The sequence below is a fragment of the Artibeus jamaicensis genome, unplaced genomic scaffold (assembly GCF_021234435.1).
Source record: "Artibeus jamaicensis isolate MK-2021 breed Jamaican fruit bat unplaced genomic scaffold, CSHL_Jam_final scaffold_286, whole genome shotgun sequence".
In the NCBI taxonomy this organism is placed as follows: Eukaryota; Metazoa; Chordata; class Mammalia; order Chiroptera; family Phyllostomidae; genus Artibeus; species Artibeus jamaicensis.
In genome coordinates, this window is record NW_026522034.1 from 5,722,665 (window position 1) to 5,735,014 (window position 12,350).

At 37.4% G+C, this 12,350-nt stretch overlaps 1 protein-coding gene across 8 annotated transcripts in view; it reads left to right on the forward strand.

The window, feature by feature from the left end:
• The window catches only part of MYO9A (myosin IXA), a 312,362-nt gene that overhangs the window by 354 nt on the left and 299,658 nt on the right, over positions 1-12,350 (forward strand). For 7 of the 8 annotated variants that reach the window (XM_053656780.1, XM_053656783.1, XM_053656787.1 and 4 more), the window contains exon 1: positions 31-333. The exons of the other annotated variant lie outside the window; for it this stretch is intronic. The gene's annotated coding sequence lies outside the window, so the exon portion shown is untranslated. Of the gene's footprint in view, positions 1-30; positions 334-12,350 lie in introns of those variants that run through there. 8 annotated transcript variants of the gene reach the window in all.

Consider the following 12,350-nt stretch of genomic DNA (forward strand, 5'->3'; position numbering starts at 1 on the left):
AACCGGGACCTTGAGGGTTGGTGGCGCAGGCATCGGCGACACCGGTAGAGGCGGCTACAGCGGTGGAGGCAGAGATCCAACGCGTGCTCTCTGGGCGGGGTGCGGCGGGGGATGTGCCTACTCAGGCCGGGCGGAGTCTCTCTGACAGGGCGGGGGATGCGCGGCGCCCGCTCTCCTGGACCCTGAAGCTGCTGGGCCCACCCTTGCGGAACAGTCGGACCCTTGCTGGCTTTGGCCTCTCCTCTCTCCTCTGGCCTCACCCTGGGGCCGACGGTGGGAGGCGTCTTCCGCCAGAGAGTAGGGGCTGTGGTGGCCACCGCGGCGGAGCCGGAGGTAAGACCAGCCCTAGCCGCCCAGCGGCCCCGCCGTCCGGCCCACGTCTCGGTCTCGCTTTCGGGGCCGCCCGGCTCCGCCCCAGCGGAGACGCCCCATGAACGGGTCTGTCCTGGAGCCTCCCAGACTCCGGATCACTGCTTCGGGTCCCCAGTAGACCCCACCCATCGTATCTCCATTGGCCAGACACCATTTCGGCCTTCCAGCCGCCCGGGCCGTTGTCATGGGGGCTCCCCACCCCAGCACACCCCCTTAGAACCCTCCGCGGACTTTTAGGACTCTAATGGAGCCTACAGACTACGTTACATTCTCCCGTGAGCTTACTGGATCACAGTTCCTCTGAGACCCAGTAACGCCTGCCCCTAACCCATTGCAACCCCCTAGCTCCAAGGCAGATCCGTTGCTGTCCACCCTGTTTCGCCGAGGACCTCCCCTTCCCAGGTCGCTCACCTCCAAGCCAGCTAGCTATTTACCTAGGCAGCTGTGCTTTCAGACGGTCTCTTTCGTGATGCTCTTACCTCCCAGCAGATCTGGTGTCAGCCCCGCTTTAGACACTCCCCTTCCCCACTCCTCTCCCACAGCCCTCTGTTTAGGCAGATCTTGTAATCTTTTTTCTTGGTCGTGATTCTTTCTTTGGTTGAAAGGACTTTGCCATGAACTGGTGAAGGGATGTTTGCTTATCCTACTGATGTATTCTCCCCAGTTGGTTTAAGGGGACCAGCTGACACCCACATTTGAAGGGTTTAGTCTGGTGGCTATGGAAGGCAGGTAGAGGGAAGAGTGTGCAAGTCCAGGGCAGGGGGTGTGTGCTTTATAGGGTCACACAGCCTGCTTCTCATCCTGTGTCTTCTGTAGAACGTGTGAGATTGTCCAGGTCTGATATTTTAGGGACCACTATAAGGATTAAATCACATACCACAAAGTGGATGTCACCGTGTCTCAATGTAGTAGCATTTGCTTCCCCTTGCAGATTTTACCGGTCTTTTTGCACTGCTTTTGAAGGATACCGGAGACTATTTTTTTGATTTGCTCTTTTTGAATTTGCTGGAAAAATAAGATTTGTAGCTTTCCTTAATCCCTAAAGATTTAACTTCGGTTTAGTAAATTTATGCTACTTGGTGCTGCTGTCTTGCTTTTCCAAGGAGCAAGTATGATTATCATGCAGTGTTCACTGGTGCTCACCAACCTCCTTCTCAGCAGTAGTAAAATATTGAATAAAATGGTTCTGAGCTGTCAGTAAGGAAAGGTAATGTTATACACCAAATGATCAGTGCGTAATTTTAACATTGTTACAAGAATAAAGTATAAAGAGGTTTTAGTAGTCAGCACATTTAAAATTTTTATTTTGTGTGGAACTGAAGAGAGGAAAAATCATATTTAAAACTATAGGTAATAACTAGACATAATATAGGTGTCAGAGGGGTCAAAATAATATGCAGTAAAAAGTTTCTCTTTATCTTCCAACCACCCACTTTCACTCTTTAGAGACAATCACTACTTCCATATTGGTGTGTGCCCTTCCTGTGATATTTCTAGCATATACAAGCCTACACGTTTTTATTCTTAAAACACACTAAAACTCTTTTTTATAGCTTTTTATCCCTAGTTAACAATAGATCCTATAGGTCATTCAACATTACGTATGGTAGTACCTTATTTACTGGCTGGATGGTAGTGTTCCATTTTGGTGGTCTTGAGGTAGTTTCAATTTTTGCTTTTACAAACAGTGCTGCATGTTTTGCTTTTAAATGTATCATCTGTTATATGTATGCTTTAAGTCTATTTCAGGATTTGAAAACATTTTCTGATGATTTTTTTTGAGCTGAACCTACAAAAAAAGATGTAACTAAAGTAAATGTCATTGATCTGAACTTCTATGGAGTGACTAGCTTTGATGGTGATTATAATATTTATCAAATAAGTTATTAAAGGATTTAAAGTAGGGGACTGAAATGATCAGAATTGTATTTTTAAAAGGTCACTGGCTGCAGGGAAGAGGGTATATTAAAGTATAGATTAAGGCTAAAGTCTGGAATATCAGGAGGGCAGTCCAGGCAAATGAAGATAGTGGGTCTGGATTTGGGTATTAAGAGCAGACAAGACTGGATGATTTCAGTGGGTTTGGGATTAGGGAGAGGGTTCTTTGAAGATAAGATCTAGATTCTAGCTTGTGCCTTACTCTGTGGTAGAGGAGATCGATGTGAAGAAGGAGTAGAATTTTTATTTTTGTCAAGAAAGAGGAATTCAATTTGTGTCTTGTTGAGTTTGAGTGATTATACTTTTGTCAGATGTAGATGGCCAGTAGGCAGCTGGTTTTGTGGGTTAAGCATTTTATCAACTTCTGAGTGCACAGTAATAGATTTTGGGAGCAAAGGGTATAGATGAGAGGAGAAAAGATTGTAGGATGGAAACCCAACGTTTACAGTACAGGTAAAGTTGAATATCTGAGTAGTAAATTATGTGGTTAAGTTTAAAAAAAAAATCTTTTTATAGCTTAAGTATCAGTAGTGAAGTTCACTGCCTAACGCGATTTACTAATGTTTTTCCCCCTTTGTTAACATTAGTGTGTATGATTCATGAGGGAAATGGAGTAAACTTAGATTTCTTTCTCTTAATTTATAAATTTATTTTTAAGTAGACTTTTTACATTTAATTTATTTTTAAAATTTCATTTTTCAATTATAGTTGATATTCAGACAATCATATTATTTACAAAGTGATTCCCCCTGATAAGCCTAGTACCTACCTGGCACCATACATAGTTATTACAGTATTATTGACTTTATTCCCTATGCTGTATTTCACAGCTCCTTGACTATTTTGTAACTACCTATTTGAAGTTCTTAATCCCTTCACCCTTTTCACTCATCCTCCCAACCACTCTCCCTGCTGGCAACCATCAGTTTGTTCTCTGTATCTGCGAGTCTGTTTTTGTTTTGTTAGTTTATTTTGCTATTTAGATTCCACATGTAAGTGACATCAAATGGTGTTTGTCTTTCTCTGTCTGACTTATTTCACTTAGTGTAGTACTAGGTCTATCTATGCTGTCATAAATGGTAAGATTTCATTCTTTTTTATGGTGAAGTAATATTCCATTGTGTATATGTACTGCCACATATTTATCCACATCTTGGCTATGATAAATAACACTGCATTGAACATACGGGAGCATAGAGCTTTTCAAACTAGTGTTTTGGGTTTCTTTGGATATATGTACCCAGAAGTGGAATTGCTGGGTCATAAGGCAGTTCCATTTTAAATTTTTTTGAGGACCCTCCATATTGTTTTACCTTGTGGCTGTGCCAGTCTGCATCTCTACCAACAGTGCAGGAGGATTCCCTTTTATCCACTTTTTCACCAACACTTGTTTGCTGATTTATTGCTCATAGCCATTCTGATAGGTGTGAGGTTATATCTCATTGTAGTTTTAATTTGCATTTCTCTGAAGATTAGTGACATTGAGTATCTTTTCATGAAACTAGATTTTTTTAGTAAGAGAAAACCTCACTAGGAATTAGTAATATAAACTCCATCTTTCCTGATCATTTGGATTATACTGTTTTACAGAAGTTTGTTCGGCCTTCAGAGAAGTGCAGGAGGTTTGAAATGTCATTTGCCAAGATGATTTTTTAGTTTGCATGATTTTTAGTAATATTAATTTAATTTAAAATAAATATTAGTCAAAGAGTTTTCGGTCATGTTTCAAAACTAACACCAACTTAATGTATTGCTTCTAAGTCTAGAACTGTTGTGTAGAGCTCTTGCCTCTACTCTAGACCCCTATAAATCACTGCTAATGGACATCTCCACTAGGATTCACAGTTCACAGCACTTCACACATGTACAGTATAAAACTGTTCTCTGCCTCTTTTCTCCCCCAAAAAAGTGGGTAAGAGGGAGACAAAGTGCAACAGATTTTTTTCTTTTGATTTCCTGTCTTTATGAGCAGCGCCACTCTTTTCTTATGAAGCCTCAGGAACCTGGGAATTGTCTTTCACTACCAGTGTCATAAGTCCCGCACATTCTCCCTTGTGATATTTTATATCATTCCTAATTGCTATACTTGTCATCTCTACTTTATTTTAACCCAAAATATCTGTTGGACTTCTGTAAAGCTTTCTAAGTGGCTGTCTTGCCTTCTCTCTTCTGCAGTTCATTCTCTGCTTTGCTAACTAAGTATTCTAAAATGCTTTTTTCGTTAGGCTTTTTCAGTTGCAAAGAAGAGACTCAAAGTACCTTAAGTAGTGGAGTGCTTATTGAAATAAAGCCCAGGAAACGGGAACCCAGGATAAATTAAAGAACTTGGTCTCAAGAACAGGAGCTTAATAAATAAAACTAGAAACAGATTTGACTCTTTGCTGTATTTACTGTTTACTTGTCTTCACTATCCTTTCTATTTCTTTTTGGACTATATTTTTCTCTCTATTCCAGTGCTACCCCTCCCCCCCCAATCCCATAGCTCCCATTTTTTCCTAATTTCTACCTCCTTATAACTGCCATCTCTTCCACACTCCCATCTTTCCTCCTGGCTGCTATTTTTTTTTTTAAAAACTTGAGCTCCTGTTGTAAACTTCTCTCTTCTCCCTAGGATTTTCTGGTCTGAATTCCCAAGAAACAGTCTCTGGCTTAGCTTCTTTTCTCATGGACTGCTACCAAGCGTGTGTATTTGTCATGTGACTACTCCTGGCCATTTAGTGTTGGCTGTGTGTTTATTTGTGCATATGGTAGTGGAGCAGGATCATAATGGTGAAAAGCATGGGGCAGTGTACAGGCTAATTCCTTACAAAATGGGGTTGCAAGCATGGCAGGCACCATGATTGAATTTATAGTAGAAATATAAATTTAATCATGTCCTTTCCTGTTGAAAGGTTGTCAATGTTTTGTTATTGCTTTCAGGGTAAAGCTTAAACTGTAGCATGGCATGTGTATAACAACCTTAATGATCTGACTCTTAATTCCCTGGACTTTCCTTCCTTGGCTCTCTTCCTTAAATACTTTGTTCACTCTTAACGAGTGTAGGCTTCTTCTCTCCTTTCTTTTCATTCTCTGTTCTCATTCCTGTCTTTCTCTTCCCTCTTTCTTTGCTTGCTTAACTCCTGTTTCAACTTCAGGCCTCAGTTCACTGTTTCTTTAGGAAGCTTTTCCTTTACTGCTACCATGTTAAGTTAGGTGCCATTCCTGTGGGCTCCTGTACACAGTGCTTACTTCTGTCATAGTTCTGTAGTGAAATTCCTAATTACTTAATTTTCTTCACCATCTTTAACTTCTTTGGTATCAGTGCAATATAATTAAGGAGATTTTTAGACTGAAGATTTAAAATATATATAAGCTTTTTATAAATTACACATAAAAGTACATAGCTCAGTGAATTTTTACCAAGCAAACACACCAATGTAACCAACAGTCACCTCAAGATACAGAATAGCCCTGATCAGTGTGGCTCACTGGGTTGGGTATCATCCCGCAAACCAAAGGTTCCTGGTTTGATTCCCAGTCAGGGCACATGCCTGGGTTGTGGGTTCAGTCCTGCTGATCCCATTCCCAGTTGGGACACATACCTGGGTTGCACGTCAGTCCCCTCTCTGGGTGCATATGGCGGGCAACCAGTTGATGTTTGTCTCTCACATTGATGTTTCTCTCCCTCTCTTTCTCCCTCCCTTTCCTGCTCTCTAAAATGAATTATTAAAAATTGGAAAAAGATGAATATTACAACTCTATAAGCCACCTCATGCCCTCTAGGAGTCATTAATCCAGTTCAAAGAGGATTTAATTTTAAATGAGAAAACTCTAACATGAAGATTTCTCTATATATTTTGTATGTATCTTTAGATGTACAAAAGACATAGGTATTGCCATTTTGATCCTATGGAAAGAACCTACATGCCCTGGCTGGTGTGGCTCAGTGGATTGAGTGCCAACCTGCAAACCAAAGGGTTGCCCGTTCAATTCCCTGGGTTGCAGCCCAAGTCCCCAGTAGGGGATTTGCAAGAGGCAACCACTCATTGATGTTTCTCTCTCTAAAAATAAATAAATGAAATCTTAAAAAAAAAGAACCTACATAATTTAGATTATGTTATAGAAATGTAATTTTGGTATATTTTTATGCAGCAGACAAATTTAAAACTATGTAATACTGACATTCTAATATTTAGTAAATGTCTTATTTAAGTAGATTTTCTTGCTTATTAGTTTAATATTTTAGTGTCAGAAAAGAATATGATCAAAGAATATTTGCTGAAAATAGCTTATTAATTTTGACTGGAGAATATGCTTGAGATGAGTATAGAAAACAAATAAAGCACTTTCCAAATGGTGATTGGCTTCTGGGTTTTAATATGAATTGTGTTGCTAGCATATTTTGGCATTGGGGTCATCCAACGGGCAACTGGAGTGTAATTTTACATGTATGGTGAGGAAAGGACTAACTATCCTATGTCATAGACAGACAGCTGGCTTGCTAAGAATTGTTCTTTTTGCAACTAGCAATTTTACCATGTACTTTTTCTTTTCCTCAGTTTTAATTTTTTAAATTTAAATTTAAAGTTTTCAGTTATAGTTTACTTTCAATATTATTATCAGATGTACAGCATGCTGGTTAAACAGTCTTATACTTCACAAAGTGTTCCCACCAAGCACCCTACATAGTTATGACAATATTATTGACTCTCTTCCCTGTGTTGTACTTTATAGCTCTGATTTTTCTTAAACTTTAAGATTATATAATTTTTTGACTGTGAATGTATTCTTTTAAATATACTTTTTCCTTAGATAGGGTTTTCTGTCTGTAAATATTAAAATTATTAAGGCCAATTAGTTGGAAAGCATGTAACTTTCAAACCTGGATTTCCAATAGACCTTCATTTAATTTCCAGCCTCATTTATGAGTTGTCATTTGTGGCCAAGTCACTAAACATTTCTGATGTCAAGAATGTTCATCTCTCAAATGAGAATATTTACCTCATAAGATAATGATTAAAGAAAGCACTTTATGTAAAGCACCAAGCACATAGTTGTTACTCAACGTCTCCTTTTTCCTCCTTGAATATGTCTGTTTCTTGGTATGTTTAAGTATGAGATCAAGAATTTCAAGAATTTTCCTTGGCTGGTGTGGCTCAGTGGATTGAGTGCTGGCCTGTGAACCAAAGGGTTGCTGGTTCCATTCCCAGTCAGGGCACATGCCTGGGTTGTGGGCCAAGTCCCCAGTAGGGGGTGTGCGAGAGGCAACTACACATTGATGTTTCTCACCCTTTCTTTCTCCCTCCCTTCCCCACTCTCTAAAAATAAATAAAAATAAAAATCTTAAAAGAATTTAAAGAATGTCATTGTATGACATTTAGAATAAATGGTTAATCAAAGTTTGTTGCCAGCAGAAGTAAATTTTAGATGGATCATCTGCTAGCTCTCTTTCAAGTGTAAAGATATTTTTCAATATAAAAAATTTCAGAGAAATACTTTTTTAATGTCTTAGTATATAATATGAATGGATGTCAGAATGTATTTTGACTCAGTGTGAAGTACCATAACAAAGTGTTCTGTTTGCCAATGACAAACATTCCTTAAATCATTGATAGATTGTAGTGCTATTGCTGTTTGTAGTGTGTAAGTATTTGTTGAAATCTGTTTACTTATATTGATTAGGTGATAGTTGTCTGAGTAACCCCCTCTTTTTTTTAATATAAGGTTGAAAGGTCTTCAGATGACTGTGTGGATATGTGTTTATAAATGATTTTTAGCCCATATTTTTTTCTTACATACTTTTGTAGATCTACTTTCTTTTAATTCTCTTTCTGCCAACCCCCTGCTGTTTTATAATTAAAAACTTAGAACATGTTAAAAGGTTCATTGACTAGAACAAAAAATATTGTTATATTTGCTCCCTGGGTTCAAAAGTTAGCAGAATGCCATCTATATCTTTATGGGTCTGTAGGTATGTGTGTGTGATATACTTTCACTGAATCTTTTTAAATTTTTAAATTTATTTTATTATTAAAAAATTATATTTCTTTATTTTTAGAGAGAGGGGAAAGGAGGGAGAAAGCAAGGGAGAGAAACATCGATGTGAGAGAGAAATGTCTATTGGTTGCCTCCAGCAAGTTCCCAACTGGGGATCTGGCCTGCAATCCAGGCATGTGCCTTGGCTGGGAATCACATTAGCTACCTTTTGCTTTGAGGGTGATGCCCAACCAACTCAGCCACACCGGCCAGGAGGAAACTTTGTTTAAATTCCTTCACTTTTTTCACCCAGCCTCCCATGAGCCTTTTTTTGAAAGTTTCAAATATTCTGACATTTATCTCAAAATACTTTAGCATATGATGCCTAAGAAAATAGATATTCTATATAGCACTGCAGTGCCATTACTAATACCATTACTAATTTACTAATACCATTTCATGTATACTCTATATTTAAATGTTCCTAATTGTACTATAAAATGATTTTTTAAAACCAGGATTCAATCAAGATTTGGCATGGCATTTGATTATGATTTTAGTTTCTTTTAATCACACAAAAGTTCTTTTCTCTATCCCCTTTCTTAGGATATTGAAATTCATTTTGCAAGGCCAGATCTTGTACGATACAAGAGTTTTCTAAGAGTTATCTGTTTCTTTGTGCTTTTGTTTAACTTGTTCCTCTGTTCTCTGTATATCCTGTAAACTGGAAGTTATATTTTAAAGCAGCGGTGATAAACTTACTTTCACCGGAGGCCACATCAGCCTTGCAGTTGCCTTCAAAGGGCCCAGTGTAATTTCAACTCCTTCACTGTTAAGGAGTAGTTACATTTATACAGTCCTAAAATTATTTCCACCCTTTGAAGGCAATCACGTGGCTGATGTGGCCCCCCCAGTGAAAATGAGTTTGACACCCCTGTTTTAAAGGCTTGCTTAGATCCATGTTAAAAAGTTTTGGCAAGAATACTTCATAGGTGACATTATATTTTGTGTTATATACTATGGGAGACATATAATGTGACTATTAGTGATTTCAGTTTTATGACGTTTAGGGTGGTTTTTGTTGTATCTTACTTTGTAAAAGCATACTTTTTTTCTTCATGTGTTCATCAAGTACAGTAATCTGTGTAGGTAGTACTTTGTTACCATACTTTGGTACCATTCTATCCTTCAATATTTTTTATCTAATAATTTTAGCATTCTTCATTGAGCCTTAGGCAAATCAGTTGTTTAACCGAAGTTTGAAAAATGGTGATTTTCCTAACTCTGTAATTCATTTACATATATTAGCTATCATTTTTCAATTAATAAGAGCTTTACAACCTTCATCAGTTGGGAGTGAACTTGCAGTTTCTCCAAAAAGGGCGGATAGTAAATACTTAATTCTTTTCCGTCTAATTTTCATAGTGAGGAGTTGGTCTAATAGTCTTCTACAGTGATGACAATTGAGTTTTTAATGGTCTCAGATTTTATGTTGTATAATATTACAAGTAGTTATAGATATTGCTCTTTTTGATGCTTAAATTGTTTCAAATAAGGAGATTGGGAGCCCTGTCAAGCTGTCCCCTGAGTTCTTTCTGTACAAACCCATTATTAGTATTTAAATGATTTCCTTACTTTTGTATACAAGTTATCTTGGCTCACCATGACATTTGCAGCTTTAGAGGAATCAGCAATTTCAGCACTGAGTTCTGGCTCCTTATTGTAGAAGATGATATTTAGAAACCAATACCTGGATGCTAAGTGTGCTCCTTGTTGAGGGGCTGTCATTGCTTTTATGCCTTTTAGGAGGGGGGAAAAGCATGAGATAATATTGATAATTTTAAATCAAATTTAACATTGATATATAAAATATATCAAATATAATTTTATTTGATATGTATTTATATATTTATTTTGTATTGATATATATATTTATATAAAATATAAAATCGATATAGTTTTTATTTACCTAAAGTAGTTTCAAAATAAATAAAACTACTCGGTGAAGTTTAAGGGTTTTTTTGCATTTATATTTGGAATGTATGCCACTAAAGATATACTTACTGTTATTGCTGTATTCAGAAGTTATTTAATAACCCTGACCGGCATGGCTCAGTTGGTTGAATGTCCTCCTACAAAGAAGAAGGTTGCTGGTTCAATTCCAGGTCACAGCATGTGCCTGGACTGTGTCCAGGTCCCCGGTTGGGGCATGTGTGAGAGGTAACCAATTGATGTTTCTCTAACACATCCATGTTTCTCTCCCTCTCTTTCTCCCTCCTGTCCTCTCTCTCTAAACATAAATAATCTTTTTTAAAAAAGTTAATAATTTTTTCAGTGTGATTTTTAGCAATTTGATACATAGCTAGGTCCATTTATGTTTCATTTTAGGGTTTGCTTTCCCTGGTTGTTGATTTAATGTTACCCATTAAATATATAAAATGTTGAAAAGGACAAACCAAATGAAAAGGTGTATGTAAAAATCTCATTTTCATCCCCATCCCTTCTACTCTGTTTCCTCCTTACTTCCCTATATATAAGTATTTTTGTAAGTTTCTGATCAGTCATTACAGTATTTTTATTTCTTTTAAAAATAAGATGTATATTTATGTGTGTGTACTCCTTTCATTCACCAAAGATAACATACTGTATATGCTTTTCTGTACCTCCTCTCTCTCACTCTTTCTTCTTTTTCTCTTACCTGTGTATTCTGGGTGGTATTCCATATTAGTACATAGAGATCTTGGTACATACAGATCTTTTTCATTCTTTTTTACAGAGGCATGATACTCTGTTGTGTTGATATACTGTGATTTCACTAGTGGCCTGGATCTGCTATATATTTGTGTTTAATCTTTTGAACTATGAATAAGTAATACATGTTGAATAAATAATTAAAAAATGAAATTTCTTCTTCAAGTAATTGAGAATGAGTTGATTTGTTCCAGAGCGACTTATACTATAGTCTGAAGGAGCTTAGTTGTTGTGTTTTTTGATGTTGCTATTTTTGGTAAGAGAATCTCAGGCGAAGTAGATGTGTTTTGGGACATAGGCACACCTTTTTGCCCCTAAGTATTAGGTGATTGATATCAATGAATGTTAATCTATTTTAATTATTTTATGTACCAGTGTCAGAGGGTCAGCACGTGATTTACCTGCAGTCTCTCCCTGTGCTTCCTGGCTCCTTGAATTATTGGAAATCAAAACTTAATGACTTGGGTGTTTTCATGCAAGAATAACTCAAATTCTGTTCTGACTGTTCCCCCCCCCCACACACACTTACCCTCTCCTTAACTGTAGCTTTTCTTTTTCATCTTTACTGCCTTAACTGTCTCAGATTATATAGGATTCCAAGCATTCATTGGACAGCTATTTACAATCTAGTAAGGCAGATAAAATGTGTATAGTAAGAGTGTTAGGAGTAATAAATAAACCAGGAATACTAATGAATGAGAGAGGGAAGGGTACTTGTTAGGATATAAGGAATTCAAGCTCCAGGCTTGTGAAATGGAAATTAGAGGTTAGGGAACCTAACCATTCAGATCTAAATTGTCTTTTACTCCAGTGATTGAAAGGAATTTGTTTCATTTATTGAACGAAATATTTGGTCATTTACCATGAGCAACTTGTGGTGGTGGGCACTTTGGAAAATGCAAAACATTTATGTAATGTAGCTTTAAAAAAAATGCACACTATGTACCAGACTACCTAGGTTACTTTATTGCATTAAAATCATAGCAATCATGAAGTTGCTACTTTTCTTTTTTACTCATATATACAGGATAGTGAATAAAATCTGCAGTTTAAAGAAAATTATGATTATTTGTGTTGTCCAGGCCAACAAACTAGAATTGCCTCCCCCTTACCTCACTATCCCCTTGCCCTTGGGAGCATATCCTCCACTGTGGAGGTAGCCGTTATCCTGACCCTTGTGACTATCATTTTCTTTGCTTCATAATTTTAAATTCCAGGTTATATATTTTTAAACAATGTAGTTTAGTTTTCCTTGTTTTTTAAACTTCATATGAGTATTTTATGTGAGTTCAAAAATTTAGTTCAGCATTTGTGAAATTAATTCCAGATTGTTG